This window comes from Triturus cristatus, chromosome 1_2 (assembly GCF_964204655.1).
Source record: "Triturus cristatus chromosome 1_2, aTriCri1.1, whole genome shotgun sequence".
Lineage (NCBI taxonomy): Eukaryota > Metazoa > Chordata > Amphibia > Caudata > Salamandridae > Triturus > Triturus cristatus.
The window spans coordinates 488732600-488745171 of record NC_140580.1 but is presented as its reverse complement, the minus strand read 5'-3'; positions in this window follow the sequence as shown (position 1 = coordinate 488745171).

Here is a 12572-nt window from a genome sequence, read left to right as displayed (position 1 = left end):
AGTTTTGAATCCACATCCGTATCCATGACATTCCTGAGCCAATGGATGCGGCTGGCTCGTTCAACTGACTGTACAACGCGTATTTTGAAGGTACACATGCACCCGTCTCCATACGATTCAATGGCCAAGGCGTACGCCTGTCTCGGACCATGCCTGTCCGATGCGTATGCAAGATAGTCACCCGTGTCGAACCTCATTGCATACAATGACAAAGCGTATGCACGGCTCGGTCATGAACCATGCAATGCGTACACATTGTCACCTGCGTCGGACCTCATTGCATTCAATGACAAAGCGTACGCACGGCTCGGACATGACCCGTGCAATGCGTGCGCATTGTCACCCGCGTCGGACCTCATTGCATTCAATGACAAAGCGTATGCACGGCTCGGACATGACCCGTGCAATGCATACGCATTGTCACCCGCGTCGGACCACATTGCATTCAATAACAAAGCGTACGCACAGCTCGGACATGACCCGTGCAATGTGTACGCATGGTCACCTGCGTTAGACCTCATTGCATACAATGACAAAGCGTACGCACGGCTCGGACATGACCCGTGCAATGCGTACGCAGTGTCACCCGCGTCGGACCTCATTAGTGGCCAGGGACACCTGTGCACACCTACCACACTACAGCATTGGCCACACAGTGTCCCATGGCATGTAAGGCTGCATTCCCTGGGTGTTTGGGGGGGCATCATCTGTTTTTTAGGCTGGCACTTTGTGCAGCCACTCCCAGGCTGTGCATGTGTACATGGGGGCAGAATCCTTTGTGTGTTGTGCACATTACCACTGTGATGTGCAATTGGACAGTAATGGGCATGAGTCACGGCCACAGTGTCAGGCTGGATATGTTTAGGATGGGTCACATACACCCTGAGTCCTGGGGGTGATGGCATGTACATCACAGTGAAACCTGTAACCACAATACTGATGTGCACCCACAGTCTGTGTGCATGTTGTGTCTCAGATGTGTCTGATCAAATGTTCCCAATGGGTGACAGTCCCCACATCCATGTGGTATATGCATCAACCTCATGGGGTGTGTGTCTAAGAGATGTACATGTAGGGCCGGCAGGAACAACAGTGGCCACTAACTGTGGGACTTACGCTTGCCTTGTGGTGTGTACGTGCTACGCCATGTCCATTACTGTGTTAATGTGGCAATACAGGGAGCCTGGGTTTCTGCATGGCAAAGATCTGTGATGCCTGGGAGACATGAGTACTCAATTGTCACTGTGGTGTGTTTTTGGAACGTTGCAGCAGCACATAGGTTGGGTGACACAGCCAGATGATTTACCATTGCACTACATGTGACTCATGTGGACATGTGGAATTGAGATGTGAGGTGGTGGTCTTGTAGGTGACATATGTGTCCATGACCAACAGCACACACCTCAGTACATTGTGTAATGTCATAAACTAGCATGTGATAGTGATCGTTGTCATGGCCACATGGGTGGATGAACTGACAATTTTCCTTTGTGCATCTCTGTACTGCAGGGCACCAGCTGTCCATCGTCCGTTCCCAGACCTTGCAACCATGCATGAACGTGACTGCATCAGACGGTACCGCTCCACCAGGCCACTGATTGCGGAGTTGGCGGAGCAGTTGGCACCACATCTGCTACCTGGCTGGACATACCCTACAGCACTGACCCCAGATGTGAAGGTGATGGCAGCCCTGCACTTCTTTGCAACTGGTACCTTCCAGTACACTGTGGGTACTGCTGGTGGGATGTCGCAAACGATGTTTAGGCGGGTGCTACGCGATGTCTTGGAGGGGATGTTGCAATTCCTTGACCTGTATATCAAGTTCCCGAGCCTAGCTGAACTCCCTGAAATAAACGATGCCTTTTATACACTGGGGAGGATGCCGAACGTCATCGGATCTATTGATGGGACACATGTTGCCCTGATACCACCACAGGCACATGAGCAGGCATACTAGACCAGGAAGCACTACTATTCGATCCATGCTCTGGTGGTCTGTCTTGCTGACATGTCGATCACACATGTGTGTGCACGGTTCCCTGGTTCTGCGCACGATGCCTACATTATGAGGAGTAGTCGCATTGCAATGCTGATGTCGCAGATGCCAGGTCAGCATGCCTGGCTTGTCGGTGTGTACTGACGGTTTCGCATTGTGTATGTGTGTGTATATGTTGTATTCCGTACTCCTACCAAACACAGCTACTTGTTCATTTTTGTGTGTGTGGGTGACTCCGGATAACCCATCATGCCGTGGTTGCTGACACCCCTCAGGAACCCTGTGACACCAGCCAAGATTCGCTACAATGAGGCACATGGTCGGAGCAGGAGGGTGATTGAACGGACATTCGGCCTCCTGAAAAGCCGCTTTCGCTGCCTGGAGAAGACCGGAGGGGCCCTCCCATATGAGCCTACAAAGGTGTGCAAAATAATCCATGTCTGCTGCATGCTACACAACATGGTGGTGCGGAAGGAGGTGTCTCTCATCCAGGATGATGATGACGACGACCAACGTTCGGCACCTGTGGAGGATCCTGGCCTGGGCCAAGATGCCAGTGATGATGAAGATGATGGTGACGTCCGCTCCCAGCTCATCAACAACTTCTTCACCTGAATGTGAGTTTCCAGGGTTGTTATGTGAATGTATGGAGGTAGCCTGGAATGTGTTGTGCCAGCTCTGTTGCTGTCTGAGTGTGTCTCTGTGCCACTTGACTGGATGCGTGCTGTGATGTGTCCATTCAGGTGGTGTGTACTCTACAATAGGGTAGTACTGCTAACTAGTGTTTGTGTAGGTGTCTTGCAACATGTTTTGTGCATGTGTATTGCATTTCTCTCCTGTTCTTCTGTGCTTTTGACTGTATCTTGTCTGTCCTTCCCAGGGTACTTTGCCTGTTGTGTGGTCAACACTGACCCCCAACACCCAGAAGCCAACACCAGTGTGGAAGTTGACAGTTCCCATCAACTGATGTACCACACATCCCTGGACTTCCATCCTCCAACACATTGGGAGCGTGTGTCCACTGTTACGTAGAATTACCGTGCAACCAGTGTGGAATAAACGTGTTGCTGATGTGTAATGAACCTGTGCTACACTTTGTTATGTGCATTGTCTGTCTTCCCACATCTGAGTGACATCTGCTTACCTCACCTGTGGACTTGTTACCACTGACTGGGCTTGGTGTTGTGTCTGTGCATGCCAATGTGTTTCAGGTCAACATCATTGTGTGGGATGAGTAACATGGCCATGGTGAGTATGTTTTGTGTTGCCATAGTGGTGTGTCTCCCTCACATGTGTCACATCCCCATGACTCACCTTACGTTGGTCACATTGTTGTAGTATTTGGCATGCACTGTGTTGTGTAGCAGATCGACATCTCCCTGAACATGACAAGTTGGAATCACAACAGAGGCAAGTATGGTGTACTGGTGAGTTTATTTACAAACATGTGTGAGGGAAGTGCACAGGATGGTGGGTGCTGTACAGTGGTTTGGGAATCCAAAGTTAGCATTGGAGTTGGAAGTGCTGGTAGATGAAATGTCCAGAGTAAAGTCCACAGTCATCTGATACATTGGCCCAACATGAACCCTCAATGTCATGTGTGCAAGTTGTGTGCGATTGGACAAGGTGAACGGGTTGCGCACAGAAGAACATTGTCCAGAACAGGTTTAGAGGCCCTGGGGGATGTGCTGGGACATCTGCCTCTCACATGTCCTTTTTCTTCTACCGGGGGGGGATCCTCATGTGCAGGCCTCTGCGGTGCAGGGGACTCTCCGCCAGAGTCCTCCTCCCTCCCTGTGGTGCTGGCAGATGGTGTTGCGACAGATGTTGTGGGCACACAGGGGGGTGTGGACAGGTTGTTGTTGATCTGGCGGAGGCATTGTAGTATGTCCCGATGCACCGCAGTGATGTCATCCCACTTGGCCTCCATGTGGGCATGGTGGGCGACCTGCTCATGCTGCATGTCCTTGAGGATCCCCACTACCTGGCCAAATCCTCCGGTGCTATCCTGGTACGCATCTAAGATGCGTGCCAGGTCGGGGTCATCATGCAGTCCAGACCCCTCTGCAAGGTGCACCCTGTGCCTCCCACCCCTCCCAGCACCCCTCTCCACATGGGCAGGACCAGCGGCGGCACGCACAGCTGACACTGGGACCCCTTAGGTGGTGTTGGCTGTAGCTTCCGGGGGGGGGGCCTGTGTCCCTGTGCTGTGGGTGTTGATTGTCCTTGGTCTGTCTGTGTTGGTGGGGGTACCCTGTCGGTGTCCATATGCTGGAGGCGTGGGTACAGGGGGGCAGATGTTGATGCTGCTGGTGCTGCATGATGGCTCACACTGGAGGGGCCAGGTTGGTCGTCGTCATCCGAAGAGGACAGTGAGAGAGTCAGACCAGAGAGCTCAGTGTCCACCAGAGTCTGGGACTGGGTATCCTCATCATTTGGTGCTGGGTGCCCAGCACCACCTGTGTTTGGAAGAGACACACAATGTGATTTATGTTTCTACATGCATCGTTGGTTCACAAACATGACATTTTCTACTTTTCAAACAGATGCCTGCCTGTACACTGCTTTTTCCCAGCTTGTCACGGACAGAGTTTGATATTGTTGTTGGCCATTTCCCAGCATGGCCTTGTGCTCCCCACAACAGAGCTCAGTATCAGACATCTTGTCAGACCCTTCCCACTCCCTGTGAGGCGAGTATGGTTCAGTTTGATCTTTCTGGGCCATGTGGGTGGGTGTAGGTTGTCTGTGACTGCGAGTCCCATCATACTCTTGGCTACACTCCCCTTCCCAGCATGCCCATAGCTCCTCCCTCTTGACTCTGCTTCCCTGTGAGGGGGTGTGACAGCAATGGGAAGATGGCTGACTGTGAAGTCCTGATGTTTGTTGTTGGCCATTTCCCAGCATGGCCTTGTGCTCCCCACAACAGAGCCCAGTGTCAGACATCTTGTCAGTCCCTTCCCACTCCCTGTGAGGTGAGTATGGTTCAGTTTCATCTTTCTGGGCCATGTGGGTGGGTGTAGGTTGTCTGTGACTGCGAGTCCCATCATACTCTTGCCTACACCCCCTTCCCAGCATGCCCATAGTTCCTCCCTCTTGACTCTGCTTCCCTGTGAGGGGATGTGACAGCAATGGCAAGATGGCTGACTGTGAAGTCCTGATGTTTGTTGTTGGCCATTTCCCAGCATGGACTTGTACTCCCCACAACAGAGCCCAGTGTCAGACATCTTGTCAGTCCCTTCCCACTCCCTGTGTGGTAAGCATGGTTCAGTTTGATCTTTCTGGGCCATGTGGGTGGGTGTAGGTTTTCTGTGACTGCAAGTCCCATCATAATCTTGGCCACACCCCCCCTTCACAGCATGCCCATACTTCCTCCCTCTTGACTCTGCTTCCCTGTGAGGGGGTGTGACAGCAATAGCAAGATGGCTGACTGTGAAATACTGGTGTTTGTTTGGCTACAAGTCCCAAGTGAGCCCCTGTGCTTCACACAGCAGCACCCAGTACCGGGTATCTTTTGCTGATATTTCAATGAGGTGTGTGTCAATGCATTGTGCCTGGTGAGTTGTGTGGAGTTTGTGTTGAGGGGGGGTGTCTCCCCATGCTGATAAGTATGGTCAGGGCTGTCAGTCCTCCTTCCCATCATGAAACGTGCTTCCATTGTAGGGCATGCAAGTTGTCTTTCAGGATGCCAGTCAGTGGTGTCCTGCTTCTGATTTGCACACAAGCCCTAGCAGGGCCTTGTGCTCCCCACAGCAGGACCCAGTGTCAGCCATCTTGTCAGTCATTTTCCACTCCCTGTGATGTGGGTATGTTTCTGAGAGGTCTTGATGGGCCAATCAGGAGGGGGGCATTATCTGTGACTACAGGCCCCATCATGCTTTTGGCTACACTCACTTCACCTGCATCCCCACTATTCCTTCCTGACAGTCAGTTGCACTATGAGGTGGTGTGTTTGTGGTGTCAAACTGTCTGGCAGGGTGTATTTGGCTTAGTGCCACTGGCTTGCTCTATTTGTTTGTAGGTTGATGCATGTCATGACACAGTTCCCAGTCACTATGAGATGGCAGATATTGTGTTTGTGTGACTGGCATACACATCTTGGGCTGATTATCTATTGGTTAGTGTAGCTTTGCTTGCGGTGCATGGTTTCACTGTCCCCTTGCCACACAATCTTGGTTATGTTGTTTATGTACTCACCGGGCTCTGGGATGTCTGTTAGGCCATGGACGCTCTCTGGTGGTAGGATGTCCCGCACCTTCTCCTCTCAGGTCCTGAAGAAGACTGGTTTGGCAGGAGGGCCGCCGCCAGTGCACTGATTCAGGGCGTGATCTTTTTCGATGAGTTTCTTGACCCTCCTGCGCACGTCATACCACCTGTTCTGGATGTCGTCCTTTATACGCCTTGCTGGTGCTTGGGCATTCACCTTGTCCACAATCCTCACCCACATCTTTGTTTTCTGTGAGATGGGGGTCCTTTGGACCAAATGTGGCTCTACCCTGATGATCTCGTCTACCAGCACTTCTAACCCACTATCTGTGAACTTTGGATTCTTCTTTGGAGGCATGGTGATGGGTGGTGGTAGTGAGGGATGTGTGTGTGAGGGTGCAAGTGATGGTGGGTTGGTGTTGGTTTTGCTGTGTGTATGTGTGTGTGCTTTTGTATGAGGTGCTGATGGTGTGTGAGTTGTGTGATGGGTGAGTTGTGAGTGTGTCTGTGATTGCTGTGTACTGGCGTTTGCTGCTGGCTGTGTCTAATGTTTGCAAGGGATGATGGTAGTGATTGTAGTCCTTTATATAGTTGGAGTGGTGGGTGTGTCTTTGTTTTCTGTGAGATGGGGGTCCTTTGGACCAATGTACCAAACAAATGCGGCTCTACCCTGATGATTTCGTCTACCAGCACTTCTAACTCACTATCTGTGAACTTTGGATTCTTCTTTGGAGGCATGGTGATCGGTGGTGATGTCGAGGGATGTGTGTGTGAGGGTGCAAGTGATGGTGGGTTGGTGTTGGTTTTGCTGGGTGTATGTGTGTGTGCTTTTGTATGAGGTGCTGATGGTGTGTGAGTTGTGTGATGGGTGAGTTGTGAGTGTGTCTGTGATTGCTGTGTACTGGTGTTTGCTGCTGGCTGTGTCTCCTGTTTGCAAGGGATGATGGTAGTGATTGTAGTCCTTTATATAGTTGGAGTGGTGGGTGTCTTTGTCCCATGTTTTTTGTTGGTATTTATTGGCTTTGTCATTGCTTGTTTGGTCCCTTTTTGTCTTTTTTCCTTTGTGTTTTGTAGGCATGAAGGAGACGTTCATGTGACGGAAACGGATGCAGCTGTTGTCTCGTGCGGGCTTCTCTGCCTCATTCACACTGCCTGTCTTCTGTGTTTTGTACGCGTAGTTCGCGGTGGTCTCTATTGCTTGTTTGCCGGGTTGTCTGTGCGTGTCGGTCGTGCGGCTTGTTCTCCGTGCGAGTCGGTCTGGATTTGCACGCATTGCATCGTACTGCGCAAATCGTATGACGTGGGTATGGGTCGGCTTCATTCCGGGTTTGTGTCGGTCGGTGATATTCACGTCAGTTTTCCAGCCAGATCACTATTTTCCCTACGGCTCGGTCGTATGGCTTGTATTCCGTACGTGTCGGTTGTAATTCACACGTGTTGCATCGTACTGCACAAGTCGTACGGCGCTGGTCCATTTCGGTCAGTGTTCGGTCCGGATCTGTGTCGGTCGGTTCGTTTTGCGGCCGGAATCGGAATCGGCCCCTTAATCTTTAATGAATTATAATCACAATGTTATGTTGGTTGAATTGATCAGATGGTGTTTATTCAATAACATTTTTATGCTTGGCAGAGAACTTTATAGACAAAAACGCGGTGTGGCCATGGGAGCCTGCTTCTCCCCCAGCTATGCTTGCTTTCATGTTGGCTGGTGGGAGGAGCAGGTTCTCAGGGCTACCCATGCCTCACAATATAATGCCCATGTGATACACTGGCATAGATTTATTGACAACATTTTTATAATTTGCAGAGGGAGTGAGCTTAGTGCCATAAACTTCATAAAAGATATTACTGAAAACAATGTCAATCTCAAATTTACATAAAATGTCAGTAGTCAGTCAGTAGAATTCCTAGATGTGAGGATATATATTTCAAACATGAATATTGAGACAACTCTACACCGAAAAAGTACTGCAGGAAACACCACATTACATGCACACAGTGCCCATCGGAAGCATTTCATAGCTAGTATCCCCTTTGGGGAATTCCTAAGACTGAAAAGAATTTGCAGTACGGAAACAGAACTCGCTAAAAATAGGTAAAAATATGGAGGAGGCCACGAGGAGATTTAAAGCAAGGCCTTATAAAAACAAAGTCTTGAAAGATGCAGTCAATAAGTGTTGAATAAGAACAAGGGAATCCCTGCTACAACAATACAGTGAAGAGAATATAAACAAAACAGAGATATAAGTAGCAAAGAATAATGAAGATAACAATTCAGCAAGGCTTATCACTAGATTTGGTGGCCAAGAAAGACAAATTAAAGCCATTGTGAAGAAAAACTGGCCTAGTGTACTGACTGACCCGATGCTGGCTTCAAGGTTACCTGTTGTTCCATCCATTACATTTAGAAGGTCCCCTTCTATGAGAACACAGTTAGTGTAAGCCAGCCCTGAACTAAGATCCATTACCACATGGCTCAAAACCACGAAAGGATTTTGCAAGTGCTTGTCGTGTAGAGCCTGTACATTTGGGGTTAATAGTACACATTACAAAACAGCTTTTGACACCAAAAAGATAGCCATCCAAGGTAATTACAACTGTAGAATGGATTTTGCTGTATATGTTCTCTTGTGCACTTGTGGCTTGAAGTATGTTAGAAGTACCAAGCTGCAAGTGCACGTGAGAATTCTGCCGCACTTAAGGGCTATTGTTAATAATGATGTTACATACCCCGTGGGCAGACACTTTAAGGCAGTACATAATAATAACCTTGAATGTCTAAAATACTTTGTTATCAATGCAGTCCCCAGTTTAAGATGGGGAGGTAATAGAGAAAAACTCTTATGCCACATTGAAACTCGTATGATACTTGAGCTGGACAGTAAGACTCCCCATGGTCTCAACAATAATGAAGATATGCACAACTACTTATAACAAAGCTTCCTATGACTGTTAAGCATTTGACATTGGGACAATTTACTCTGTATTTACCCTTCTGCCAATTTCAGCCTAAATATAAAAAACTTTATAAACATTTTAAAACAATAAGAAACTTTGTATTTAAAAAAAAATTATTAGAAAGAAAGAGAACACAAATCAAAATTCCACCCGAACATGACACACTAGTTTGACTATTTCTTGCACTTTTGCACAGTTATTTTATGATAGGCACTTTATTAAAGAGAGCACACTAGCACTTTTAAAAAAAATCGAGTGCTGCTATTAGATAATGTGTTCATTAGCATTTTTCCAATTCAAAATGAAATTGTATACACTAGAATGGCTTTAATTTTTGTATAGAGTGTTTTGCTACAATGTATAATGACCACATCAAAGTTCATTGTTTTACTCATTTACGCGGATATAATCTATCATTCAATCTTGGTACCATAAAGATGAAAATTCTATGATTTAAGTTTTAAATATGAATTATAAATGGTTACACAATAGTGTTTTAACTTAACTTAATTTATCACCCTACATTTTTAAATAATGAAAAACGTATATATATTTATTTATTTATATATTTTTAACTAAGATCTGCATTAACAAATTTCTCATGTGTAAATATATTCAATTAATTGGTTTTTGGTTTAAGAGCTCTTAAATTTGGGGTCATGCGTATAAATTTACAAGTCAGCCATTGTTGAATAGGCTGTTTACTATGTCTATTATGTGATGTCACAGCCGGGAGGTGGTAATATGCTAGGCGGAAATGCATTGGAATCATGTGATCAAGGTAACGAGTGTTACCGAAACGCATAATGACTGCATGATCGTGTAAAATAAAGAATTTTGTGAACCTGAAGTGGAGTTTGTGCCCTCCTATTGCGACCGCAGTGAGGAGAAGGCGAAGGAGGGGTAAACTTTGGTGTTGTGGATATATATATATATATATATATATATATAAATATACTCAAAAGAGACAAAACCATTTCCATATCACCATGTGACCCTCCAGCTAGCACACCACCAAGACTTATCACTGGCTACAACATCTATCACAACAATATACGCAGAATACTTACGAAACATTGGCAAGCGGTACGCAGTGATTTAACAATAGGAGAGATATGTAGCAAACCCCCGCAAATCACATTCAGACGAGCAAAATCCATGAGGCAGGAGCTAGTTTGTAATTCACCCAGACTAGACACCAAAACAGATTGGCTCAAAGCAAGTAATGGATTCTATAAATGTGCTAAATGTAAGGCGTGCAAGTTTGGGATTAATACCCGCAGCCTTAGTTTGCCATTCAAACACACTCCTTTTGAAATCCGCAGTAATTTCACCTGCAAAACTGAATTTGCAGTGTACGTTCTCAAGTGTACCTGCAACAAATTGTACGTAGGTAGCACCATCCATCAGGTACACGTAAGAATTCTGCAGCACCTACGTGCAATAACCAGTGATGATCCATCTTACCCTGTGGCACGTTACATAAACACCATACACAGGGGTAGAAGTGAGGATCTCACGTATTTTGTGATAGACAGTGTCCCCAAAAACATTCGAGGAGGGAACAGATTATTATCTCTGCGCAAACTCGAATCAAGATACATCTTGTTACTTAATAGCAAGATCCCGAATGGACTTAACGCGGATGAGGCCCTCAATGTGCATCTGCAATAAAAACGCAATATAAATGCAAAACAGTACACATAGCACTGAAGTAACACTGCACCATTTATTTATTTTAAAGACTTCTTTTTGTGTATTTTGCTCACTCTTCTAAAGCACAGGTTTAGACATTCGGTTGAGCTAAGATTAATATTAGCTTGTTTTTCCTTTAGGCGTTCTGAATCCTTACATTGGAGTCACATTTAGCCACTACCCACTAGGGTTCAATTGCTTTTTTTAGCGAGTTAATTTAATTACATTGAGGCATATGTTTGCAATGTTCATGTTTTGTGTTTAACGATGGAAAGTTAACATTCATGATATCATCATTTCTTTGTAAAAACACTCGTTTTTCCAAAAAACACTCGTTATACAACAGTGACTCTTTCTATGTCTATGAATAACCTCCATAGGTTAACCCCTTCCCTGCTCATGACGGAACCGTTCCGTCATGAGCCACGGTTGGCGTGTGCTCATGACGGAACGGTTCCGTCATGACAATCCTGTTGGCGGCCGCTCCGCCTGCGCGGCGCTGTTTCCCCGCCTGTGCGAGGGGACAACGCAAATGGGCGGAGTCATGACGGAACCGTTCCGTCATGAGCACAGCTCAACTGTGGCTCATGACGGAGCGGCTCCGTCATGAGCACAGGCCCGCCGTGCTGCCCCCCTGCCCCCCCCCAGTGCTGCAGCGGAATGTCCGCAGCAGCGAAGGGGTTAACAAGCTAAGGGTGTATTTAAACGCATTGATTATGTCTTACCTGTGTTCAGTGACCAAGGCGGCAAGTCCGTCGAAACGCGTTTGGCTTTTGGTGTGAATAAAGCATTTTTCTTGATGTAATCTCCCACGGTGTCAGCGCCTTTTCAGTACCGTTTGGATTGGATTGTACAATATATATAAATATATATATATATTCACTGAAAAACCATAGGTTTCAGGGGCGTTAAAGTTAGCTGGACTTTTCACTCGTACAAAACCATAGAAATTCCCCCGTTATAGTTAGTTCAGCTAACTATAACTCGCGCGCCCGCAATGCACTGCTGATGACGTCACATATTACATCACTCATGACATGGTCGGTGACATCACTCATGACATCACTGATGACATCTCAAATGACATCACTGATGACATCACTGATGACATCATTTAGTGAATGTGTGTTTTTCTGAAAATTACATATGTTTTATATATGTATATCTCAAGGTCGATGGAAGAATAAATGGGTATATAAGTGTCTAAATGGGTGATTTGTTTTTGAAAAATTGATTGTATAACTGACTGATTAAGTGTATCTTAGTGAATACATGGCTTAGTGAGTAATGTTTAAATATGTAATATCTGTATCAGTCTCTCACTATGTGTATAAGTGGCTGCATGGGTTGGTGAGTAGCTACATGAGTGTCTATATAGGTTATTAGTTGTTTTTTTGAGTATCAGTACAAGTGTCTGATGTCTGTATGGTTCGGTGGGGGGTATTACATAGTGAATAGGTGCATGAATGAGTGACTCACTGTTTGTATGTCTTTAAGACAGCATGAGTGCAGGACTGTATGGGTGGATGAGTGTGTGCATGGGTGTGTTAGTGAGTGAATGACTGTCTCAATAGTGTCTCTATGAGTAACTACATATGTTTTAAGCTAGTATATGTGACTATTGGTGTATATTAGTGAGTATATGTGAGAGTGAGAGATTGAAAGAGTTCCTGTATGAATAAGTATGTGTTTCTATAAGTGATTGTTAAAAAGACTAAGT